Genomic DNA, 27,189 nt, shown 5'->3' on the forward strand with positions numbered 1-27,189 from the left:
CGGGAGAAACAATGCATGCGCTCTGTAATGGCCAATATAGCAAATAATAGAATAAAGGATGTAATGGACTTCAGCTGTGCCTCGTCCATTATTTTCTCATATTGGAACCCTTCATTGTGCATCATCACTATGATACTCCACAGCTGGAAAAAACTAGATTAAACAGGAATGTATAAGATCCTGTCTCAGTGAAACCTTCAGTGCAAGTTGACTATAAAAGACTCAATACAGGAAGCAAACTATATTTCATTTTGAAAATATAGATCATTCTATGTGTGTGTGTGGCAAGGACCAAATGTGAAAATGACAGGAGTGTGTGTGGGTAATATTGTGTGTGTGTGTGTGAGCGAGAGAGAGAGAGAGAGAGAGAGAGAGAGAGAGAGAGAGAGAGAGAGTCCGTCTTAATGTGTACCAAACACAGACCATGCCATGTGCCTTTTAGCAAGCAAACAGTGCGCCATTACTTTCTATGGTCTAAATCAAAACCACTGCTTGTCACAATATCTCCCTGTTTTACTGTGCTCTCACATGGCTTTTCTTTATTCGTTCAGTTTGCGGCTGACAATGTTTGACTGTTTAAGATTTCTGTCTTTTTTCTTTTTTTTTCATTTTTGAGGGAAAGTTTGAACCCCCTTCAGAGAGCCTTTGAGAAGAAGCCATTTGGACAGCGAGTATAGAGAAGCAGAACAGAACACTCCCCTTCATCTCTCTCTTCTCTCTCTGTATCTATCCCTCTTTCCGTCAGCGAGGGAGTGGACTGGACAGGAGTGGAGGGATTTGGGTTGTGATGTTTTCCGTGCAGCCATAAATAAGTCCGTCCCTACTCATGCTTTATGGAATCCAGAGCCTCTTTATCCCTTCCATGTGTTCTCTATGAGCCAGGGCCCTGACCTTTGACCCCTGGGCCCTTGACTCGGTTATCTCAGGCCCAAGAGAGACAGTGTATGTGTGTGTGTGTGTGTGTGTGTGTGGTGTGTGGGGGTATGTGTTAGTGGGTGGAGTTGATCCGGGGTTGATTATCTCATGACCCCATTCCCCCTCCCTGCCTCACCTTACCCCCCATCTTCATTTCACAGGCTATAAAACACACACATACTCAGACACACACACCAGGTGGAGTGGTTCAACTGTCACTTCACAGATCACCTCCAGGCCAGTGAGTCTGACCTCGGACATTTCACACATTTACACACCAGAGCTGTACAATAGCAGTCCTGTCCTGTCACACTTACGATTAAAAATCCATCCTGTGCAAATACAAAATTCAGTTGCACATGTGTCAATCAGAAGTTTGGTCAACCATGCTGCAAAAGTGCAACATTACACTTTACATAATTCATACAGCAGCCTGATCACCTTGCTCTGGCACACAGCATGAACTGTGTAGACTGTCAGAAGAAGTTTATCATATTCTGTGTAGTCTACATGCGATTTAAAAGGCCATTTGACAGTCTGCTGAACTTTCAGCTAGCTCTTTAACACAACATTTAACACTGAACATATTCATAACTGTGCAATATTTGTGTGAATGTTTTAACTTGCCAGTGAGTTGGACACTCTATGAGAATTTAAGTCTTTTTTACTTTTTTTTGGTTTACTCTTTTTTTTAATTACTTTGCTATGAAGCCTCCAGTCTCTTTAGCATTTCAGACTCTAAAAACAAACAATTATCTCAGGGAAAACAGTATATAGATGATACTATGGATTATGTGAGTTACCGGTACATTGTTTCTGTTCCATTTCTGAAATTTTTTTATGTTTTTCTCTGTGCACCACAAACCAAATGCTGTCCACCTTCATTGCACTGGGGTCACCACATGTGGAGCACATTGGGCAATCCTACATGACTGAGAAATACAGAGCAGAAACATGAGAAATATGCCTACACTTTTGACACATTCTAGCAGACAAGTTAGACTGGAGCTGAAGTAGACATTGCAGTAAAACATCTCGTCGCCAACCAATAAGTCATCCAAAAACACTGAAGTATACAAAATAATAATTGTTCTGCTTTTTCTCTGTTGCAACTACACTAACCACAAGTATTCTGATCAAATAAAACTTAATATGAAGAATTTCAATGAAGGGATACAATCACAAAGGGAAATGGGAGAGTCAACTATTACACAAACTTCAGTTTTAACATTGTTTTCTGTATTTGTCACGCACTCCTGCTTTGTGTTTTCTCAGCCAACTCTCTTGATACTTTTCTCCATATAATAATCCAGCCACTGCACATGTTCCTGTTAAATTTGTCAGTTGGTTGCATTTACATAACAGACCGGACTCTATTCCTTTATACTGTTTATGCTGCCCATTTTCTCTGTCTTTTACTCTTTGATGCTACAATGGCACATTTCCCAACAAGCGTCATTGCAGTTCATCTGATCCTAATTTTAGTATGGTAGTATATCCCATGATGTAAAAGCTGTTTGAGATGCTTGTCTGCCTTGCCAAGAGCAAAACACTTGGGGAAACATGGGAATACATGTTATTCCATTTTATGAAAATAGTCAAATGTAGATGAAGTGTTACACAGCATTAGCACTGCAAACATCAGCTTCACTCTGTTGGTATCAACCTGCAAAACACCTCATTAGTTCAGCCTGAGCATTCATGTTCGTGGATTTGGGAGTTTTTCACATGCAAGTTGGACTATTGGGACTGAGCCGTATGATTAACACATGGAAACTCTTGACTGAACGATCATTTAAATGCTCTCTTATGAGCTGGTGAACAAGGGAAATTGGTTAGCATACATGACCGAGTATTATGTGTGAGTATAAAAGTGTGGGAGCACGTGTGTGTTTTCTCTTTGTGTTAAAACAGCAGGGAGGCCAAGACTGCTCTGTGTCAACAGGATACAATCACTGCGTCCACCTACGTACACACACACACATACAGCCTTCTGGCTCCTTTAGTGCCTCTTCCCAGGTTGCTCTGATCTAAGGGGAAAGGGGGTAAAGCTCAAAGGTGAAAGGTCATCTTTACAGAGACCGCTCACCCTTTACCCCCAGTTCCTAATTAGGCTTTAATCAAGCTAATTAAGCTTCATTAACTGGCCAGGGGGGCCGAGTCTGCTTAACCCAGGCCAGACCTCACCCAATTTACAAGCTGCAGGGGGACGAGGGTTGGGGGTTCGGCTGATTGGGGGAGGAGGCAGAGAGAATAGAGGTTCCCCGACAAAAATGTGGTTTTCTGACCCAGATGAATCTGTTACATCTGTTACATAACATTATTGTAAAGGGTGGAGAGAACGAGAAGGGGCATGTGCAGATGCATGTACCTGTTAGTTATAAAACTATGTACATAAACAGACACGAACATGATGAAAACCAGCATCATCATGATATATTTGCAATGAAACAAATGTAGAAATTGATTTGGAATTTGCAGCCTAAAGTCTTGTCTAACATTGTTATCATTTTGTTGAAGTGAAAATATAAAATGAATAAAACAAACTTCTGAGGTTTGTATAAGATGCAACACAAACATGCTCCTATGTGTCTTGTGTGTGTGAATGTGTGTGTTCACACTGTGTGTGTGTGTGTGTGTGTGTGTGTGTCAGCCTCCCTTTTGTCGTCTGACGTCCCCAGTGCGAATCCTGGGCCGCCGCAGACCTGTGGTCCAGAGAAAGGCCTCTTTGTGTCAGTATGGGACCGACCGGCCACTTCTGCACTCTTGGCTCCCCCACAAGCCCTGGCCGACCTCCAGATCCCAGAACCAGGCCAGGCCCCGCATCTCTGTAGTCCATCCCAGACAAAGAGCCTCTACACTGGGCTGACTCTTCTCTCAACTCCCCCCCTCTGTTCCCTCCCCTCCATTGCAAACTGGGTTACAACAGTCCACCCAGCCATTTATGTTGACATCAATACCTTCCATTGATCCAAATGAAATTTTCCCCACTAATGCATGATTTCCTATTAAATTATGTAATTTGCCTCTAAGTTCATGAGGAGAATACGTCCCTTAATGATTTATTTGAGACGTGTTGCTGTGCGTTCGCCCTCACTTTCCTTGAAAATTGTATTTTCTTGAAAAGAAAAGTATGTGTTTGAAGGAGACTTTTGATTAGTTCCAGCAAAGAATACTTAGAAAACATGGACTGTATGTGCTAAATCTGTGTTAAATTGCTTAAATGTAACTAAATGAATAATAGTAGTACCAAGCCAAGTCAACATGCAGGAAATGCAGATACATGCTATGCAGGGTTAGGAAGAAGTGTGGATATTCACATATTTGTACCTTTGTGCACATTTCGAACACACACACATTTGTGGCCATGTGTCTGTAAGTATGCTGAGATAATGCCAATAAACACATTGAGTGTTTCTAATGTCCCAGATGGATGGGTTTAAATTTTCAAAACAGTCAAACTCACCCCACAGACCCCCTGAGACAATCTCAGTTGAACCTAAGGAACAAAGGTCAGAGGTCAACTTCCTCTCCCTCCACTGTGGAGTGAGATGTTCCAGTGACTGTCTGCATCCATGTTAATGGAGTTGTTTTGGAGAGGTACTGGGCTGTTGGTCAGGGGTTAGGTTTGTACACTGGAACTGTTACTTTGCTAAAGTGTACAAGATTTTGTTGACTGTTGCTGCAGTCATGCAGATTGCAGTGTTTCAAATTATTTTAAGACGTTCATGTGGTTTTCTTGCACTGCATTCTTGAGAGAATTTCTTTTTCTTGGAGCTTATGAGAAGCATTCAAAACCGATGTATCGCCCCAAAAATAACTTTGCATCAGTGGGAAAATCAACTTTTCATATGTGAGGTCCAACTGTCCCTGTATCATATTCACTATGCTCTAAAGCTTGCCAAAGTGTCTCTTGACCTCTATCACCAGGAGCCATACTGTAATATACTTTTAGTATACATTATACAGTGACTTTTGTTTACTACAGCCTAAAAAGTTGACTTTTCATCCAACCACTGGTGATGCATTTAGGAAAGTGCCCTCAAGTTCAAACTCACCTTATGTAATTAGATGATTCAGTGCAACAACATATTTTATTTAATGTTACTTCTGTCCAAAATACTAGCTTATTTTATAACCTGGTTGAGGTTCTGTCGTACTCACACATCTGGATTGAAATGTACAAGCTTATTGGAGTGCTCGCAGTAACACGTAGATTCTTTTATAGGGTGGATTTTCCCTCATGGAGTGCTCATGGAGGCCCTCTCCTCCAGAGGAAATCGGCCTGCTCGTGAAGGTTTCACCGCCTTAAATGTGGCCGCAAATTGCTGCACCTCAATTATCCGAATCCCAACCGATAATTAGTGTGCCACTCACTTCTTGGCTTGCATGGAGGAAGAGATTCACACCTCAGGTGAGTGTTGCCACAGGCTCTTTTCTTCCCCCCTCGGCATCATCATTCGCTTCATTATGCTTCGGCTCTCCCCTGCGGTTTGTTGCCTTCAATTTTCTGCGTAATTTGCACGCACACACGTATGCCCACACACAGAGACAGCCTAAAGATACACGTCAGTAATCAACCTCAGGGCTGTGCTGAACTGCCCTTGAGCCAGAGGTTGAATGTGTACTTGCTCCAGGTGCAAGAAGAGAAACAAGAGGAAGTTCCACAGTCACATGACTGAGCCAAAGTACTGCTGCAGTGAGTGGCAGACGCATTAAATCTACCCACAGCTGGCAGGACACTGAGCTTCCTCACACTGATCCACAGGAATGTGAAGGAAATTCATGAAGACGGACAACACACACCCACACACATACACACAGACACACACACGCATACACACGCATAGTGAGGCACAAACCAGAGGAGTCTCCCAGGGAACTCTATGTTTGTACACCCTCCTTTTGGTCTAATAGCAAACCATTATCCCCCTTTAACCTCTTAGCGTGACATGTCAGCCTTCCTCTATGCGTACAGCACAGTATATCCTGTGTATGTGTGTGTGTGTGCATGTGTGTGGGGTTTTCCCATAACTGTATGGCAGTCAGCCAAATAGACCGTACATCTGGTTTGATAGTATACGTTTGTTATAGTAAGCTCAATCATACATTAAGAGCAGAGTACCCTCCAAGATCCCATTAAATCACATGTGTGGACACATGCAAACTTTCTGAGCACACACACACACACACACACACACACACACACACACACACACTGACACACGCACCCCGCTGTCCGGCCTTCGCCTCATGCACAGAGAGCGTGAAGGCACGGAAAATCCCCCCGCACAATCGCAATTCCACACCTTTAGTGTTGTTGTCAGGCCCGTCAGACACGGCTGTCTGTGGATATGGGCAGGGCAGGGGCTGGTTACGCTGTATTGTATGGAGGATAGGGGTATAAGCTACACCCGCACATCCATTCTCCGTTCTGCCAAACAGGTTCTCTCATCCGTCACGTTCCTCCCCTCGCAACAAGCAAGCCTGAACCCTCCCCTGCTGCCTCCGGTCCCCCTCCAAGAAAAAAACAGCCTTTCAGCTCCAGAGGAGAAGGGGGAGGAGGTGAGGGGATGACAGAGGAAGAGACCAACGCAGAGAGATGGATTTAAGTTACACACAAACCAATACAGCCCACTACCACCCGCTTCCGGCCCTGGGACAAACACAGGCCTTGCTGCGACAGAATGGGCGCCTTCACTGTGGAATGAAGAGCCTGGCTAAAAATAGGACATCTGGTCTGCATTTATTACTTAATAACCACAGTTACATATGCACTCACGCACATGCAAAGGACAAAAAAACACATCCAGGTCAATGTTTCTCCCAGATTTATTTGGAAAAGCCTCTGGAACTGCATTTCAACCACTATGGGACACTGATATCTTCATTCAAATCCAGGCTGATAAGATTCTTTTGAGATATACAAAACCATATGTACATGCATGACACACACATGATGAATGCTATAAAAAAAAAAAGAATAATTTTTTATTACACTGTATGTGCAACATGCCAGCTCCCACCCACCCACACTCACACAAACAGAAAAAAGAGACAGAGCCCAGTTGGTTTCACTTATTAACCCAAATGAAGTGAGATTATATTACCAGAAATGGTAGGAACAGCAGGTTTTGCTTAGAGCTTGGCACATACAGCAAGGAAGCCGGAGAAAAACGGTTCAAAACAGACCTTGACTCAGTCAATGAGCTAACCAGAGAGCAGAGTGTCACAACTTATACACTCCATTTCATCAGACTCAAGCAAATCCACATGAGTGTAGGCTAAAGTACAAATGGCTAAAAAAGGAGTGCATGTGTTTTTTTGGCAAATTTGTTTTCAGAAGAGAAGATTTAAGTGCCTAACTTGAGTTTCTTATGGTTATTGGAATTCTACCTGTTGGCTGCAGTCCTTGGCTTTGTCTGTAATGATTAGAAAATGAAATGATGACTTGATCTCCTTATCTGAGCAGTGCCGTACACCACAGCAGCTCTAGAAGCCAGTTGCTCCAGGTCTTTGTAAGTTTAAACTTAGCCTGGTTATAATGCAAGTGTTATAAGTGTTTGCTGAGTGGACATTTTCACATCACTAAATTAAAATGGGTGCACCACACAAATGACTTCTTACATAGAGATGAGCTGTTATCAAATATTTACAACCAGTAACTAGCAGGTGTAGCTGCTATGTAGCTTAACTAAACCAGCAGATAACACTTATGTTAGCTTGCTAATATATGACCCATTTAGACTGAGTAAAAAGGCTACAATGAAACATGCAACACTTGATCAAAATGCTGTTTAACACTAATGAAAAATGGGAGGATTCTAAATGAAATTTTACAAAAATATCACAATATACCTCAAATTACAAGACGTTAAGCAAATTAGGTTAGACTAAATTACCAAATAACATTGGTTTGGGTTGGCATAATCAGATATTTTCCACTCATTTCTCTATGTTTGCATATATACGCTTTTCACTTTCTTGCCGAGACTTGGATGAGAAGGTCGATACAACTCTTATATCTATGTTAAATATGAAGCTACAGCCAGCAGTCACTAAGCTTAGCATAGCATAAATTCTGGAAACAAGTGGGGAACTGGTAGCCTGACTCTGCAACGGCTCTACAAATAACTCCCTGTAAACCCACATTTTTTTACGTTTTGGTTTTTCAGGCTGCTGCTCTGAAACTGAGGCATTTGGAAGTTACGTTACGGCTGTTGCTGCTGCATTGTCTTTCGGTTTAGTCAACTGCTTTTCACTGGATGGTGCTACAGATGTTTTCTAGCAACCGATTTACAAGTTTTACATCTTAACTAGCTAACACGTTCTTAAGTTTTAGTGGTGCAACCCATTTCTTAATATTTGAAACTTTAGTATTTAGAACTTGGGAGGAACTTTACACACAATCTTAGTAATGATTTCCAGAATAGGTGGTGCAACACATCACAAGTGTTTTGTCCTGCTGTTTCCTGTAAATCCAAGAGAAGACAGAAAGTTGATCAGGTTGAATATAGCACAGCCAAGTGCACCGCAGCTCTTAAATAGCTTTTCAATGAGGGAAGTGAGGCAAATCACTGATTAGTGGTGGAGGGGGTTATGGGATTGCTTGGAAATGACGCAGCATTTTGTGTTTGTGTTACATGCATGATTATGTTCAGGATCAACATTTCCTCCCCGTACTTGTGCTCATAATTTGTGTTTATGGTTCTCCCTTGTGTATTCATTTAATGTGCCTTGGATGCATAATTATGCTGATGCATGACCATCCATTCCTTTCTTTTAATTGCTTGAGTGCAGATGTGTGTGTGTGTGTATTGTCCAAGTCAAATGAGGGTTCAGAGGTGGGTGTGGCTACCCTGCTTTCCCCTGGGTCACTTGCTTTACGGGGCAATGTTCCCTCATATTCCCTCGTTTGGAGGCCATTAGAGAGGAAATGGGGCCGCCAGCTATCTGACCTTTCTCCCCCTCTGCTCCTCCATCTCTCCCCAAACTTCCCCTAAGCTCTCAGCATCCCATCATCAACCCACATCTACCCCGTTAGCCCCCCTTCTCTCCTCTGTGTTTTCACAGTATTAACAATCAAGCTGTGGCCCTGAGTGTTCCGGGGGCCTAATTGGGCCGACTGCTGGCGTTGATTGTGATGGATGGAGGGGGGCTGGTGCCAGGGCCCCGCTGTAGACAACTTCTTTCATCTGCATGCTCCGACCTGTTGTGCAAGAAGGGGATGGAGGAGATGAAAGAGAGGAACCCTAACTCCTGAGTCCTGGGTGCTGAGCTACGGACTACAGGGCCATGAACATTTCATCTGTAGGATTGAGTAGTAGCGCTGAAGAGTATGTTGCTTGCTCCTTTGTGGACGACAGCTGCTATAGCCAGGTTGGATTCACAGAACTTATAACCGACTCCAATGGAAACCCAGAGTCAAATCAAAATGTCCATAAAAACTTCTCAAACCTGTCCTGCAGCATAATCTACATCTCTTCGTGCTAAGAATGTACTGAGCAATCATCACTTTGCCAGGAAATCTGTAAATACCTCACCACTCCTGTTTTTTGCTGTACACGTTTCTTTGTCTATTTGATGTTATATTGTTTTATGACTCAGTATTTTTTTATGACTTGTTGAAATGAAGGGGAGTACTTTGTATAAGCCCTTTGGGCTTCCTTCCTCTCCTGCACAATTTAATATAACTTTTTTACTGTGTAATATTTTTATTGTAACCTTTGTGCAAATAAAAAAAATGGATAAATAAAACCTGTGGAGGTGGAGCTTTGGAGCTAGAAAGAGGTTGTACAAATGGATGACAAATTAAAGGAAAACCAACATGGCTAGTAGTTTTAGTAATGTGTTGATCCACCACAAGCCTCCAGAACAGCTTCAGTTCTTGGTACGACTCTTCAAGTCTGTGTAGCGATACTAGAGACAGTCTGAAAAAGACTATCAGCCATTTCCTCCTCTACTTTTTTAAATTTTACATAAATTCTTCAAAATTTGATGTGCTTTTCCATCCTGTTCCCTGTTAGTATCTGACTCTGTTATCCTCCCTCTTCTATCAGTCTTATGACAGAACCTGTCAGAGGTATTGCATCATCAACTCAGAGACTGCAGGCAGGAACACCAAACTTGTTCTTCCATGATATGTGTTAATCTTACCTGCATCCCTTGACTGTTGATACAGTACCTGCATCGCACTGTGCTTTCAGTTATTTACGTCAAACCCAAGTACATGTAGGTCTGAACCTTCTCCACCTCCTTGTCTTCACAGAACATAGATGTACAACAACTCAGGCAGATCTTTTTGGCGGAGCACCCAGAAACATTCACATGAAGCAGAGGCTTATTTCTCATCAGGCTGAGGGCATCCCACTGCTAAAAACAGAGCCAGTGATCTGATCTGGCCTCGTGCTACCAGATCAAGAGATGAAAGCAGACCAACACATTGGCCCTCTCGCCCTTTCAGTTTTTTTTGTTCCGTAGAGGTAGCGGGCTGCGGTTAGGTAATGAACCCTTTTGAAACGAGGCCAGTGTTACCTGTGTTTGCGGAGCACTTAGGGCCATTGGCGGCTTGCGGACCATTTGCTTATCTTTGGGGTGAGTAATGTGTGTTTGTGTGTGTCTGTGGTTGCAGCCTGGCCATGGCTGAATTCATCAATCACTGCAACCCTGGGGCTGGTTGACTTGAGGTGGCCTGTAGGGGGTGAGGGTCCTAGGATTAAGAGTGGGAGAGAGAGTTTGAGTGTGAGATAGAGAAAGACAGACATGCTTGCATTCATGTAAAGCATGTGTGTGTGTATCTGGGTTATAGAGGCTGCGTCAGGATAGTCACCCTCATTTGTTTAGTCAAAGTCGTGGCTGAACTCTGCTATGTGATCAAATCGGCTATGGTTTGCATAATATAACAGCAACATTGTGCAGCATGTGTACAGGACTACAAGTAAACAAAGCAAGCTAACAGGCCTGATCTGAAGATCTGATGATCTTTGGACACACTTGATGAATTTTCCACATGCATTCAATAACCCTGCAGCTTTTACTCTTGTGTCTGTATCACCTCAGCACGAGTGGACAGGGCTGAATGGAAACTGAATCCTTTTAAATCCAGTTAAGCCCGCTTTTTATCTGTGGAGTAGAGTTTATACACTTTTTCACCCTGGTGTAAATCTTTATGACAAAAATTAATGATGCAGTGGGGATTTTATTAAAGCAATACTCCATCAAAAATTCATATTACATCTAGAGCCTGACCTCATTTCTCAGTGTATTTATTTATAAGTGTTTTATTCATATCAGCACTACATCCTATTTTCTGATTCAGCATTGACCCAGTTTCCCGACACGGATCTGTTTGTTACATCGTTAATAAATCAGCCAATCATGACTCATATTCAAGGCCGGGCACATGCATACTGCACACCAGTGTTGCCCGGTTACAAATGTTTTTACTCCACAAAATCTAGTCGTATTTGTCCCGCGTACGTGTTAGTACGTCAGAGGTACTAACAAAGTGATCTTACTCAGACCAGAGCCATGTCAAAGCCTTTTCTAGACACACATTTGCTCAGGTCAGAAATGAAATGATGCTGCTGCTTGGAATGGATAGGTAAGTATAACCAGCTATGCTCCCTTTATGACAAGGCTACGTGTTGAATGTGACATCTCAATTGCAGAGAAGGATTCTCAGCTGTGTTGTTAGCACAAGACCAAGGCTGTAAATCGTATTAATGGCACCAGGCGTGATACAGAAATAACAGTGCGAATCGTTGTGTAGATCCGTGTGTGTTCGTCTTTTCACAATGAGGGCCTAGTGCTTAACGTGTCACCCCAGCAAGTGGATCATGTTTTGGCCTGCAGAATATTTCTGAACAAGATATTTAGCATTATAGCACATTATACCACAGTCTAACATTTAAAGTGGCAGTCATTCATCTGCCAATATCAGCAATGTAGTTATTGTGACATCTTGTTGCCACAGTACCATTACAATATACTGTGTACAGGACATGGCTGCTTAGCTTGAAGACATCTTTTTTGTTTTTCAAACTGTATAGGGCATACAAAACCATTTTGAAATGGAATGCCACCAGAGACACAAACACAGGTGTAGTGGGTCTAATTCACATTGTGTTGTATAGTGGACAAGGATCACACTTCCCTTGACTGTCTGCCAGCTCTTTATTACCAGGGACCAGACATAGCAACAGCAAGGAAAAGCCCAGAATGAAAAAAGTAAAGCTAGCAGATGTGCAACATGCACAGTTTGGTTTGTAAAATAAAAAAGTTGCCAAACTTCCTGTTAATACACAGAACATGTCCTTTCATAGAATACCATAAAAAAATAAATCTACATTATAACATATTTAGTCTCATAAGAATACATTTACACTTTAGGAAACACCAGAATAGTCAACATGGAGCTTTCAAACAAAAAGTATCTGCTTAATCCACATAGGAATTTATAATGCTCTGGTCATAATTTAATGTAACAACCAACACAACACTGCACAGGCTTAATGCGATGCTTAGTAGAATCATTCTTTTGTGGTTTTGTGGTTTTGCCTGTTTCTAATTGTGTTGCTTAAAACCGTGACAGACAAGATAAATGAAACAATAGTGAACTGTTCTATTGATTAGTTTAATTGTAGCCTGACTGCACAGATATCCCTGTCTCCTAAATGAATGTTTTGCTCATTATTACACATGGAAAACAAGACTGTAGTAAGAAAGTGTATCACTAAATGTGAATTCAGTTTACAAAGCGACAACAACCACCCTGAAAGCATTTCTGGGGGTGTTCTATGTTGCTCTGTATTTGTACCTTGCAAGTTATTAGTTGTTAGTTTTCTCTCTGGAGAGGGAAACATACTGTATCCTCCCAAACCATTAAACTGTTAAAGGGGATGAGAGAAGCTAATATGATATGCCATGACTGAGCTGCACCTGCTGATTATGGTTTTGTCCTTTGAATTACATATATACTTTACTCCAGCCTCGTTATGCCACACTGCATCAGGAATGTGCTTTGGTCACCAAAATTGCTTGTTCATGTCAGGAAAACATATGGTGTAATGTAAATCTTTATAGACTTTCAGGCAATTTGAAATATAATAGGAAAGCAACAAAATAAATAATAATTATTGAATTAAATACAACAGCAGCATAAAATATAGCCTCAAAATTCCCGTAGAATTGAATCAATAACTCACTCTCAGAGTCTTGAAATTTAATATGAAGCTTTGCAAAGGTAGCATTTGTTAGTATTAGACTGTATTACTGGTGTTGACGGTATTCTGTCCACCCCTCGGCCCCTGGGCTGCAAATCGATCAAGCAAATGTGAAGATTAGCAAAGCCAAACGTCTACAATAACTCTTCTTCTGCAGAAATAGGAGTCATCAGCCAGAAGCCTGTCTGCGCATCTGTTTTGGAGGAGTTGAGCGTGAAAAGGTTTGACAGCAGGTATCAAGAGGCCTCTCAACCTCTGCTTCCTTCTCTGGGTCTGTGGAGCTCCTCGGCAATCATTTGTTCCATATCAGAGTCATATAAAGTCTCATCACACTGGGATCTGTATGAAAATAAACAGTCGAGCGGGAAAGCAGCCGCTCTGACGTCAAGGAAGAAGACGGAATCTGATCAAAAACACATTGAGGCAGAGAGGAGGGTGACCGTGGCGTGATATGATGGTCGGAGGAAGGATCTCATGAGTGGAAACCCACAGTTATAGATCAAGGATTAGATTTTTACAGCCGCTGTTGAGGTGCCGCCGAGCAAGGCACTCACCCCCGCAGCTCTTCCTGTGGAGCTGCCTCAGCGGTATCTCCCAGGTGCAAGAGAGTGTGTTTGAATGTAACCCGAGGGGAGCAGCCCTGCTGACGTCAAGGAAGAGAACAGGATCTAATCAGAAACACACGTAACAGCTGAGGAGGATAAAGAATTGGAAAGGGAGATGATCTATATTTAGATTTGGATGCGATATCAGAGGAGCGGCTGGGTGAAAAGTTCCAGGTTAAATGTGCGCTGAGGTGGAGGGGAAGAGAAACACTGGGCACAAAAAAAAAGCGTGAAACTTTTTGATTAGTGGAATCCCTGTGGTGTGGACTGTGTGTGTGTGTGTGTGTGTGTGTAATCATGTATGCGTGTGAGTGTGATATTATCCAGATGCCTGACGACTCAACACTCAGCCTGTGGTGTTGATAGGAGTGGGCGGGGCCTGCAGGTTGGAGTGACAGGTCAAGCACTCGGAGGGATCTGACAGCAGGCCAATGTCACTAACCTGTTGACAGCAACACACACACACACACACACACACACACACACACACACACACACAAACAATGTGTGTGTCTCTTAGTATGTCAGTTAATTTAGCTGCATCTATGTTGCAGAGGAAAACATCTGGCTCTGACAAGATGGACTGACAAGCGTACAGTCACACACACACCGACTGAAGTAACCCCTCCTCCTACTGACCCCCTAAAAAACACACATCTTCAAACATCAAACAACACCCTGTACAGGCTGAACCCACTCCCTTTACCCCACGGTTTACCCTCTGACCCCGGCCAGACCCTCCCCTAACACAAACACTCCCAGTGCCTCACCCCTGACCTCACACTCACACTCAGCACCCTGCAAAACACGGGCGAGGCATTCCATCGCCGCTCCGCTTTGCTCCCGGTGGCTTCCTTATCGCTGTCTCTAGGCCACCTACACTCCAGTCGGTGACAGCTGTCACACTGAAAACAGACGCTGAGACAATTTTCATGATCATGTGGTGATCAAATAATCCATAGTCCAAAATAAGTTCTCAGTTTAATGATATCAAAGTTTGACATATAGTATTAAGTCTTGGCTGCTGGTCTTAGCTACTTTGGCTAAAAGATCTTCAGTGATGAGGCAGCAAAAGACATTAATAAACCTACTGAAATATTTATTTTAAAAATGCATCTCATAGGTTGATTATTATGACTTAAAATACACTGTACACTTTTACTGTACATGTGTTTGTGCATACAGAACATCTGGACTTACTTCCTTTCTATTTTGAAACATATCTTTAATATATACAGTGTAAAATCATTTTTTAATGGGATGGTTTTATTATAAGAAAACATTACATAAATCTTGAACAGACATTTCTCAGTCTTACAAGGTGCCTACCATGAAACTGTGACATACTGAATTTGAATAAAGTTGGGTTCAAAGCATGTCATCCCCTCTAATTCCAATTTTATCAAACATCCCACACCTTCTGTCATCCTCTAAATGTACATAATGTCAAAAACAATCATACAAAACAAGAAAATGCCTCCAAAAACTTGTGACCTACTGAAAAGGAAAAATTGAACACATGCAACACATTACACCCCTTTATACCTGGTGACATATAAATGATTTGATTCATTATCAACACTTGTACAATAATTCATTAAACAATAATTCACTAAACTGGTCGCCCAAAATCATGGCAACAACAAAGACTGTTGTTGCTCTGCTACATCACAGACTTAAATGAAAGTTGTGATGTGCAGTTTTAATTATTGTAGGTATTAATCATTATACAAATAGTACATTTACTAAAATACGAAGAATATTCATCCTTCCGATATATCCTTGTTCTTCCCCTTTCCTTTAAAAGTAATACTCCAATGATTCCTATGTTAGACTCACTATGAACAGTTTAAATAAAAAAAGAAAGGATCAAAATCGATGCAGCAGAACCAGAGATATCATCGTTTTTATTCCATGCCCTCTTATTCCTTGTCAAAACCTGGTGCCTACATTACCCACAATGCAACTCAACTCAACTACAGAATGTTTGGTCAGAGATTCGGGTGTGTTATGCTAGTTGCGGCTAATGTAGCTGCTAGCCTCCAGCAGAGATGAGGAACAGCTACGGAGGTCTGCTAACCTCACTGCTTTCTATTCCACACCACCATATTTTTTTCATTTTCAAACTTGTAGTTTTCAGCCCTAACTGGCAATCAGACTTCACACAGCTCCCTCTGGAGCCACAAAAGGATTTATACAACTTTTTTCACATATGCAGTAATACGCCTCAACACCCCGTAAACACACTTTGATGTGTACAATTGTTTGAATTCCCCTTGAAAGAAAAGTCCTGTTTTATAGATTCAATGTATCTCACGTCATCTGGTGAACTGTTCCAAATATTGGACCCTGACACAATCAAAAATTGTGGAAGTTTTAGATTTTGAATTTTATTGTGTCATAAATGAATGTTATTGCATGATATCTGGATAAAGAAACACAGTTTTGGGAGAAATTGCATGCCTGTGAGTCGGAAAGTGAACTGATAAGCCTCAACGTCCTTGGAAATGACTGGATGATAGTCAGAGTCGGCCAGGTGGAAATGAAATCTGTATACTGATAGAAACATCATGATTCACTCTGAAGTAATGAAAAGTCGGGAATGAATGGTGTAGAAGTATTAGTTTCAGTTTCAGCTAAAGTTACTAATGGGACAAGAAACTGTGATGAGACATTCTGTAAGCATGTAACACAACAGAGTAGTCTCACCACCTGTTAAAAAGACATAAAAACTGGACAACTTTAAAGGGGATGTTGAAGAAGCAGATCAGTAGGCAGGAGTACGTGCAAAAAGGTGGCATTCATGAACAAAAATATTAATGAAAGTGAGACAAAAATGAACATAATGTCATTTACTACATAACAGTTTCAACTTTCCTCAAATAGCTTAACAGAACCTAAACACAAGTGTCTAATGACACACACCTGTTTTCACTATTACTGATTAGGCAAATGATCTGCCCTTAAATCACCAAACACAAAAACACACATTATCACAGCAGGACTTCAACAAAACAACCTTGTGAAAAACAAAATACTCAACTAAAACTGTTTTGTGCGTATGTGTGTGTGTGTGTCATATGACTAATAAATTAACAGATTCACTGAAACAATGGACTGAAATGTGTAATTTATCACACGTTCCAACCTCTATTAATGAGATGCAGCTTTTTCGCATATGACATAAACAATGAAAATGTGAAATGTCACGTGTTATGCAGTTATTGCCAACCAAACATCATATTCATTCCATGTGTTTTCTTTGCCTGTATTTGAGAGTTGCGAGACAGGAAACAAGGAGAGAGAGAGAGGGGGGTGTGACATGTAGCAAAGGTCCCCCTGCCAGGAATCAAACTGTGGATGTTGTGGTTATATGGTATGCGTCTTAACCATTTGGCCACCAGGGCGCTACTCCTTCTAACTTTTGTCTGCCGCTCTGTACACATCACTCCACCACACACAGAAGCGTCCGCCCACACACACGTACACACACTGTGTTTCCCTGACCTGAGCCACATGACAGCGAGGGCCGTACACACAGCGCACCACATCCCTTTCATAACGTGTCCCTCCTCAAGACACCCAGGAGGATCCTAGTCTGTCATTGGCCTTACAGCGGACCGCTTTTCAACAGCAGAGACACACACCTCTCTAATTAGCTGTATTTAAAGGTTACTAATCTCAGTAAAGATGACTCTCCGTAAAACACACACAATAGCCCCCAACCCTTCCCTTCTGTCCCAGGTCGGCTGTTTGGAGAAGAGTGGATCCCACCGACATTGACTGCGGTGGGTAAAACAGGCAGTGTGTGTGTGTGTGTTTTTGTGCATCTGTTTGCGTGGCATTCCTAAAGTGAAGGATGACTTCATGAGCGAAAATGTGTGTGTGTGTGTGTGAGAAAAAGACCGAAAGAAGAAAAAGTGTGTTAAAGTTTGATACAGTGAAAGTGGCCATAACTATAGTGTGTGTTTGTCTGAACATTGTGCATGTTCATGTTGTTTGTGCGTGTGTGTTTAAGAGTGTGTTGTGTGTGTCTGTCAGTCAGTAGTGTGGCTGGGCTTGCTCGGCAAGGCCTGTGATCACACAACTTTAAAGACTGTGATTAGGAGGACGACTGTGGACACACACGCACACATACACACACACACACACACACACACACACAGCAGACAGCAGATCCCAGACCGCACGGACACACACATACAAATGCACAAACCACTCACTAGTAGTAGCTTTGCTCAGAGGCACGCACTCACAAACAGAAGCCAACCACCACACACACACACACGCACACTGAAGACACACACTTACACTTGGACTCCTGTGAAATGACACACACGTCTCTGGATGCTCTCTTATTTCTTGAGAGCGAGCTGTGAGTTCGTGAGTTAAATCATGATGAGGGATGGCTCATCACGCTTGGTCAAGATTGTACGGGAAACGTCATCCTAACACACTCACACACACTCATTCCTGACTGGAGGCGTCAGACATTCAAGGTTAGAGAAGTTAAACTCAAAATGGTAACATGCAGCATATTTGCGAAACACACTGTAATCTGCTGCTTAATGTCATCATTACTGAGCACTATTTGCGTGCTGTTTACACGCTGCATAGAGCTGCTTTTACTCTAAGTCTTTTGGAGCAAGTCCAAGTCTCAAGATGGTTGAGACGAGTCCAAGTTAACTCTCAAGACAATCCAGACAAGCTCACATCAAGTCTCAATTCTTTTCTCAGCAGGTCCAAGTTAAGTCTCAAGACAATCAAGATGAGTCCACGTCAAGTCTCAAGTCTTGTAAAAGCAAATCTAAATCAAGTCACAGGTCTGAAGCAATTTTTGAAATCCTTAATTTGGACATTTTATACCTTCATTAGACAATAGCAGTTAAGAGATGACAGGAAATGAGAGGACACAGAGAAAGGGAATGACGTGCAACAAAGGTCATTGGCCGGACGTTGTGGTTCATGGTCCTGACCTCTAAGTCATCAGGGCGCATCAGACTTGGATATTTGTATCTCAAGAAATCAAGTCTATGTCAAGTCATGGATTTTTTTTGACTCAAGTCCAAGTCTACAACTCTATAGACAACAGTGTACAAAGAACATTTGTATCATTTAAGGATTAAAGAAAAAGGGCAATAAATCAAATAGCATAATTAACAGTTTAGTACACAGTAACATAGCAATAGACCAGTTGGATCCTGAGCTGGTAGGGTAAGGGGGTTTAATGTTGGATTTGGTCCACAGACAGGAAAAGTAAATCTAAATCAAACTCTAGCTTGTCTTTTCCCTAAATGTGCCTCTCAACTGTGGTATACTAGAGTAATATGACTGATAAAGTCCACAGGCCAAAACATTTTTAAAAAGTTGTCCTCACTACAAGTGCTGTTGGAGTTTTTGTCACTTCAATGCTGCCTCCCCTTTTCCACGCACTTTCAAGTAGGGTGAAGTTGTGTCAGAAATCTGTCTTGACTTGAAACAGAATGATCACATCTTTGACTTAACATCCACAAGTTCATTTAAAGTGTGACAGACTGTAATTCTGAACCACAATCTGCTCGCTCATTGTAGGTATGAGTGAAATAACATCAAAAAGACTTGAATGTAAATGATCGTGTTTGTCCTTGCCAGTTTTGTTGTGGAACAACATGACTATCTGGTCTCATGTACTGTTACTTCACAACTCTAAACACTCCCTAGTGCTTGGAAAAACTCCTTCATAGTTTGTGGGTGAATCACACACATAGCAGGATTTCAAACTGTCTATTTTAAGAGATCCCATGTCAAATCTGGCATCTGCCACTTAGAAATTTTGGACCATATGCTGCTATAAAACCTGTCAGTGATAAATGTCTCCTCGGGGTTCATTCAGCAAAACAAATCTTTATAACAAAATGAGACGGTAAAATGTAGCACAGTTTTATGATACGAGCTCTATTCAGTATTTAAACTTTTAAAACCCTACAATCCCTGCTAGTTCTGCGAGGGTCTGCAGGGCGCCAAAATGGCCGACCTCCTGTTCCCATGGCCTCTAACTACAGGCTTCAGCAGAAAATGACCACCTTAAGTTTGCCTCGACCGCCCTGCACGGCGACAAGCACCCCGGAGACCAGTGATTGGCGGGCTGGTGACAGATGCATGCCATGATTGGTGGGGGCCGTAATTCAGGCTGTAATTTGCAAAGTGGAAATGTAGGTGACTAAGGAGTTTGTCAGTGTGTGTGTGTGTGTGTGTGTGTGTGTGTGTGTGTGTGTGTAAGAGACAGCGAGAGGAAAAACATCCATGTGAGAGTTAGATAGATATGCTCAATTTGCAGGGAGATCTTAGATACAGGTTTCTGTCTTTCTTTTATCTTTTTACCCTCCATGTGACTCAATGCACTTTCCATCAAATCTATCATCAGACTGGAAGCATGACAGTAAGTCATGACATCATTTCCTCTTTAACCCCGATTGATTTCCTGTGGTCAGAGAGTTGAGTGTCCTCCCACATGAGCACATGCCGATGAGAGTGTGTTTACAATTCATGTCACGAATATGTTACTATGGCAACAAGGTCAAAGGTCACAAATGTTGTGAATTCAGGGAAAAATGCTCGTCTTACTTTCATCAGACCCAGATGTCATTTTGGGTAAATTTATGTTTATGTATGTGTGTGTATGTCCCAGCTTAAAAATGTATGAGTGTGTGTGTGTGTGTGTGTGTGTGTGTGAGTGAGAGAGAGAGAGTGACAGGGGTTAAATGGTGAAGAAGGAGGCTTTTCTCTAAGAGGAAACAGTGGTTAGAAAAGAGGAAGTGTCTCCTCGTTTTTATTGTGGCAGCAGCCAAAAGATAGCTGCCCAGCTGCAGTGCTGAAAGATCGTCAGTTCAAAACACACACACACACATAGAACTCCCCACCTGTTTCTCCGTCGCGATCGATAGCTGCTTTGATGCTTTGGAGTGTGGGGGCAATGGTGGTGGAGTGGGGGTGTTTGCATACAGGGCTACACGGCCCATGGGAGCCACGGGTGTCAGGGGGACTTTGATCCTTGTTACGCCCCTACATGTAGAGTACCGGTCTCTTGAGGGGTACCATATGCCCTCCACCCCCCCTCCTCACACCAAGTTACCCCCAGACCACCCCCCTTACCCTTTGCCTCTGCCCCAGCTTCAGTGCTGATCCTCGGGGACAGGTGAACCAGATACCAGGCCTGGGGAAACACGGACGCTCTCACGGTAGAACTGCACTGATTATTACTGAGCTGGAACACATGCTGGAGTTACAAGCCAAAATACATGAAAACTGTATCTGCGCAAACACAGGCAAGCATTTGTGCATATATTTGGTTATTCGCTTTCTTGCCAAGAGTAGGATGAGAAGATTGATACTGCTGTTATGTCTATATGGTAAATGTAAGGCTGTAGCCAGCAGGCGCTTAGCTTAGCTTAGAATAATAACTAGAGACAAGGGAAAACAGCTAGCATGGCTCTGTCTGAAGGTAATAAAATTTTCCTTCCAGTAACTCTAAAGCTCACATATTAACACATTATATTTCATCACAAAAACTGAAGTGTAAAAACAACAAGTTGCAGTTTTATGGAGCCGTAACTTTCTGTGGTCTTCCTGAGGACTTCTAAGCTAGCTGTTTCCCCCTGTTTCCAGTCTTTATGCTAAGCTAAGCTAAGTGCACATACATGACAGTGATATCAATCTTCTCATCCAACTCTTGGCAAGGAAGCAAATAAGCATATTTCCAAAAACGTCGACCTATTCCTTTAAGTCGGTATATTTGTTTGTATTATATCATATTTCAGTTTAAGTCTTTTCGGACTGATAACAATTATGTTTGGATGGAAGCTGCTGTGAGATGACAAATTTCACAGCAAAAGCAGAACTTTTGGTCTTCAAGCTAAACTTTTAGCAGTGTCAGATTGGTTGAGCAACATGGGACACTAACATGAACAATATGTCTAATGCTACTACATTGTGAACATTATAAACCATTGTGGCATAACCATGAAATAAGTTAGTTTCTGATTGGCTGACAGATGCACATTGATTTCCTTTGGTAAGATGGCACTGTAAAGCTGCGATAATCACACTAAGGGGTTTCATTGATGAACTTAGCTTTGTGTTGTGGCATTTGCCTCTGCCTTGTCCATTATTTTCTTACATCAGGATAGCTCAGAGTGTATTATTGGTTACGTCATGTGTACATATTAATACAAATATGGATTTTGCCTCAAAATCAGTTCAGGTGAAGGACTAACATTAGCTAAGTTTACATAGACCCTAATATTCCACTACTAATCGGAATAATAGCCCATAGAGACTAAAAGTGCCTCATGTAACCACCTCAATCGGAGGAGACTGGCCTGATCAGAAGGATTTTTCAATCAGATTGAGAGGGGTAGTGTAAACCTTTGATAATCCGTTCAATAGGAAAATATTAGTGCCTAATAACCATGTAAAGGGTTAATCCAATCGTTTCTCTCTGGTTGGAATAGATATATTCTTTCTGTGCATGTTTGCCCCACGTGGAGGTAACATTAGTTGAAGTGAACGAGTTTCCAGGAGGGACAAAAACATGGCGGTAGCAAAACAAAAAACTGGTCTGTGGCTGATACAACTTTTTTGTTGGAGACTTAAAGTATGTGCTGCTGAGGTTGATGCTTAATTAGAAAGAACAGCAGAAACTCAAATATTGTTCCCAGGACACAATGTGGGCCCATCTCTATAACTGTATTAACAGGCGAAACCACTTCCTCTTCTTCTTCTTCTGTTATATATCCGGCAGATTAGACGCGTCACAGCAGGCGGAACCACTTTGTGAATGTCAAAAATTTTATATTCTGATTAACTGCTTTGGGGCATGTAAACGCACATCTTATCGGATCACTCTTATTGTGATGCAACTGCATCCTGATACACTCTGAGTGTGCACATGTGGAAAGACATGCATGTACACACACGGATACCCATGCACATACATATGTGCACACTTATGTAAAGGTAATTCAGTAACATTAGCGTGCCTGAGCATAATCAGATTTATGACTGCTCGGTTCAGACAGAGTTGAAATGTGTTCAAGTTGAAACTAAAGAGGCCTGACACAGTAACCACAACCCAGTGACAAATGAACACAAAAGAGAGTAGGAGAAAAAATGGAGAGATGGAAGGTAAAACAAAAAAAAAGGGGTCTGTATTTGTGGGCTTGCGGTTTCAACAACAGTCAAGGCCGATGCATGTCTCAGAAGATAAAGAGGGAGATGAAGAGGGCATGGAGAGAGAGAGAGATACAGAGAGAGGGATTAAGAGAGAGGGGAAAGCAGAAAGAGAAAGAGACACACAGTTCAGCATGAAGAGGACAGCAGGATGAACAGTGCGTCCATTGTCCGGGTGGCCTGGTTAACATTTTAATGAAGGAGCCACATCCAGAGTCCTGCCACAAACTACACACTGACTCACACAATGATTAACACTCTGCAAATACACTCAGACAATACTGCAGCTTACTGCAAACTCATTGACATGAACACATACGGACATACTGTAGACAAATGCCGACAAAACACACACAAGAGGATACACACAAGCACACCTACCTGCAATCACACACCAATTCATTTGCATAAATATTTAAAGGATAATGTTTATTGCAATTGGGTTGTAATTTGGTAGCTTTTACAACCAGTTGGTTATGATCTGAACATTTTTACACACCAAAGAAAGGAAAAAAAGAAAGATTTGCGACATCGCTACAATGAAGTTGGAGTGGGGAGGAAAAACGGAACATAGAAAAACAATCAGACAATCAGATGGTTGTAAATGAGCCAACGGTTTAGCCACATTAACTGAACTAACTGGCCCCATTTGCACGTGTCACTTCAAGTGTCTCATGTCTGTATAAAATTCAGTTGCAATTTAAGACACTTTCATTTACACTTAGCTTCATGTATGTGTTTCCATTTGCCAGATCACAAATCTGATTGCCGCCGTTTTGTTTTTCCTGGGCTGTATGCAAATCAGGGTCGGCCACACTCCAGTTGAAGATGTTGGTGTTAATGCACACCAGATGAATATTATGGTAACTTTTAACTTTTAGCAGTTTAGTTGCAACAATAACAGCTAAGCTAGCTAGCTAACAACTATCCATGAACTAACATAAACATGGATGTCTCGCATTCATGGACTACGAATAAGACAATATTTAGTGGCTGAACTGGTCAGACATCAGGTAAATACTACAAAAGCACATTACACCCTGTACTATCATATGTGTTGAAATTGCTTGCACTGTTTTAAAAGAGGTACTTCAGCAATTTAGTATTAAACTTCCATAAAGTTGGGGGACTTGTGAGAGACAGATTAAAAACAAGGAGCTGAGACATCCTGACTTTTAGTCCCTAGCATGAGTCAAGCTCCAACAATCTTGGATCCTACACTTCCCATAATGCAACTAGACACACATTTATGCTACACACTGCCAGTGTAACGCAGTGTTTCAGTTGAAAGTTTTTTTGCCTCCGAGCCTGAGCAGAGATTAGTGATGCCACCTGATTAGTTTTCTTGACAAAGCTCCTTCATATCCACAGAATATACACCACACATACATACACGATGTACACCTGTTGTCACAGACAGACTAGCACTGCCCATGTGTTGATGTGAAATATATAAAATCAGTGGAGTGCCCCTTTAAAACCTACATGATCGTTTTTCTTGCCCTGTCTAACTTCTTTTCAGTGATGTTTCCAAAACCAAATAAATACTGTAACTTGATAAGTACATTGTATTATTACAAAAATAAGACCCAGATTGTGTGGAATTTGACTTTAAAAGCAATCACTTGACACAAGTGCATATGAGAATATAGACAGATATGGATACACACATGCAACTGATGGACCCAACAAGTTCTCCCATAAATCAAAATCCAAATGTCCAGCTCCCATGCCCACAATAATACGGATGATTGGAGGAGACTGCTTTGATTCTGGCGAGGCAGCGCAGTTACAGCGGCCTTGAATGTTAAACACAAAGTGAATATGAATGTTTATTTTTTTTCTTTTCCAAGAAATGCAATTTTCTATGATGAATAGGCAATTTTGAAATTGTGGGTGAAATGACCCCTCAGATTGCGGTGAAATAACCATAAAGACTAACATCAGGGTTGAACTTTAGCTGTCAGCTGTCAGCCCACCTCCCAAATTGCTCAATGCACAGGAAGTGAAAGATTCCTAAATTTTGGTCCAATGTTCAAATGCATAAGAATGATTGTCCTTTTGATTGAGTACATAAGGAGCCCCTGCCCCACTGATGTAGATCTGTGAGACATATGTTGAAGGGGCTACATAGGGGTTGTTTTTAAACCAGATGCAAATGTTTTTGAGAGGACACTGCAGAAACACGTACGTGAATGTCGGCAAAAGTTCAGTGTGCCTTCCCTTTACCACTGTGTCGAATGCTCTCTTTCTCTACCTCTCACACTCTTCCTTCCCTCTTTATCTTCTCATTTTCTTTCTTTCGTTTTATCTTTCTCTGTCACACACACACATGCACACACAGCATAACATAATGTCTTCCGCAGCTGTCTCTCCAGGGCAGGCGGTGTAAGGGTGATATGATGAAGAGGGTGAAAGAGAAGTGGGGAGAGGAAGAAGAGGGAAAAGAAGAGGAGGAGGTGGGGGGGGGGAGTAAATCGTGGGGGTCACCGCCACTGGAGTTGGATTCCTTCACACCAGTTGCTGAAAGCTCCCCTGCACGCATGGAAACGTGTGCATGCAAACACACACACACGCACACACACACACACGCACACAAGGCTACACGTATGAATAGTGTAGTGAATAGTGTTTGTTTCCTGTCAGCCGTTACTGCCTCTGTATTAAGGGCACTGTGCGCAGTGGGGGGGTTTGACCAGGTGTGTTTGATCAGACACACACCTTGTCCTGTCCACCACAGACCCCACCCTGATGGCCAAACACACGGCCAGGAAGAGGAGATGTGGATACGGTAGAGATTGCGGGAATTTCTTTGCGTTGATTTTTCCCAGAAAGGGATACAACAGCAGGTGAATGGTGGGACTTTCCAAACTGAGTGTCCCACTGAAGAGAGTGAATACAATCGGCTTAAATGCTCCCCAAAATCCCCCCATTACATCCCTGAAACCAGGGTGCTTTATTAAGAGTTAGGTCCCTGTTTGTTGTTCTCTTTTCACCATTCAGCCCCTTCAACCATGGCCAGCTGAATTAATGATTCTCGGAGCGCTACTGAAGCTCACTTTACCACCGGACAACAGGGACCACAGTTTCAAAACAAGGTGGTGAGGAGGGGTACACGGGTAAGAAGGTGTAATGTAAAATTGGAGAAAGTTACACTACTATTGCATTAGGATCACAAATCCCATCACTGTTTTGAATTTCTATCATTGTGTTATAACTGTATTTGCATCCTTATCCAATTACTACAGAGTGGGGTAGTTGGAGGAATTCCTTAAAGTTAGTCCTGTTTGTTTTTTCCATAAATAATGTTTGATGACCATGACTGGGACAATTCAACGCCTCCACATGTCGAGGTGGAGTTTATGGGGCTGTAGTAAGAGCGATACTCTGTATATAGAGTTTGGAGGATGGTGTCTTTACCAACACCCCAAAACACATCTGTAAAAGTGTAAAGAATGGTTTAAACACTGGGTTTGTCTGCTCAAACATAAGACGCAAACATTAGCATGCCTAGCTAACTAGCTTACTACCAACAGTAGTGGCCTGGAGTTAGTATATCATTAACTAACTACGTTTTGTCTGAAAAGCCAAAATATTGTTTGAAAATATAAAAATGCGGGTTTACTTATAAAAAGTTAATTATATGAAGAGTTGTGATTTTGATTAAATTTTGGACAAATTCCACATCAGACAAATTAATACTGAAGTATTCCCTACATGCTAAAAATGATTTCCTGGCTCTTGCTGCCATCATTCCTATGCATCAATCAATAAGACTCATGGGTATTGTAGTATTAAGTGCCATTCAATATGCCAAACTAAACAACATGCAAGCATGCCCTGTAAAAGCAATGTCTATAAAACTGTTGTCAAATGATTTAAATAAAAAAAACACTAACTTATGTTTCTGTGGTTTATAACATTAAAAATAAACCATGAAATGTAAATTTACAGCAGGAAATTTACATAAATGTTTCATATTGAGTTGCTCTTCGCACATCCTCATTCTGTTACTGCTGCCACATCAGAGCTGACACACTTGCAGTTCTGCATTATAATTCCCATATGGTAGCATTACAATTACTGTATTAGTCACTATAAAAATTTAACTGCTGTCCCAGCTAGGGAGTTTTGGTTCCAGGACTGCTCCAGTGACATTCCTATGGGTTATATTAATGCATTTTTTTTTAAACAATCTGATAATGATTTTTGGTGCAGTGTTTTTAAAAGGTTTTCAG

At 41.8% G+C, this 27,189-nt stretch overlaps 1 long non-coding RNA gene across 1 annotated transcript; it reads left to right on the forward strand.

The window, feature by feature from the left end:
* The first annotated feature begins 4,800 nt into the window (after positions 1-4,800).
* Positions 4,801-9,073, forward strand: LOC121911838. Its single transcript, XR_006099961.1, has 3 exons — positions 4,801-5,329; positions 6,361-6,653; positions 8,989-9,073. It is a non-coding gene; the product is annotated as an uncharacterized LOC121911838 (long non-coding RNA).
* Positions 9,074-27,189: the final 18,116 nt, after the last annotated feature.

This window comes from Thunnus maccoyii, chromosome 14 (assembly GCF_910596095.1).
Source record: "Thunnus maccoyii chromosome 14, fThuMac1.1, whole genome shotgun sequence".
NCBI lineage: Eukaryota > Metazoa > Chordata > Actinopteri > Scombriformes > Scombridae > Thunnus > Thunnus maccoyii.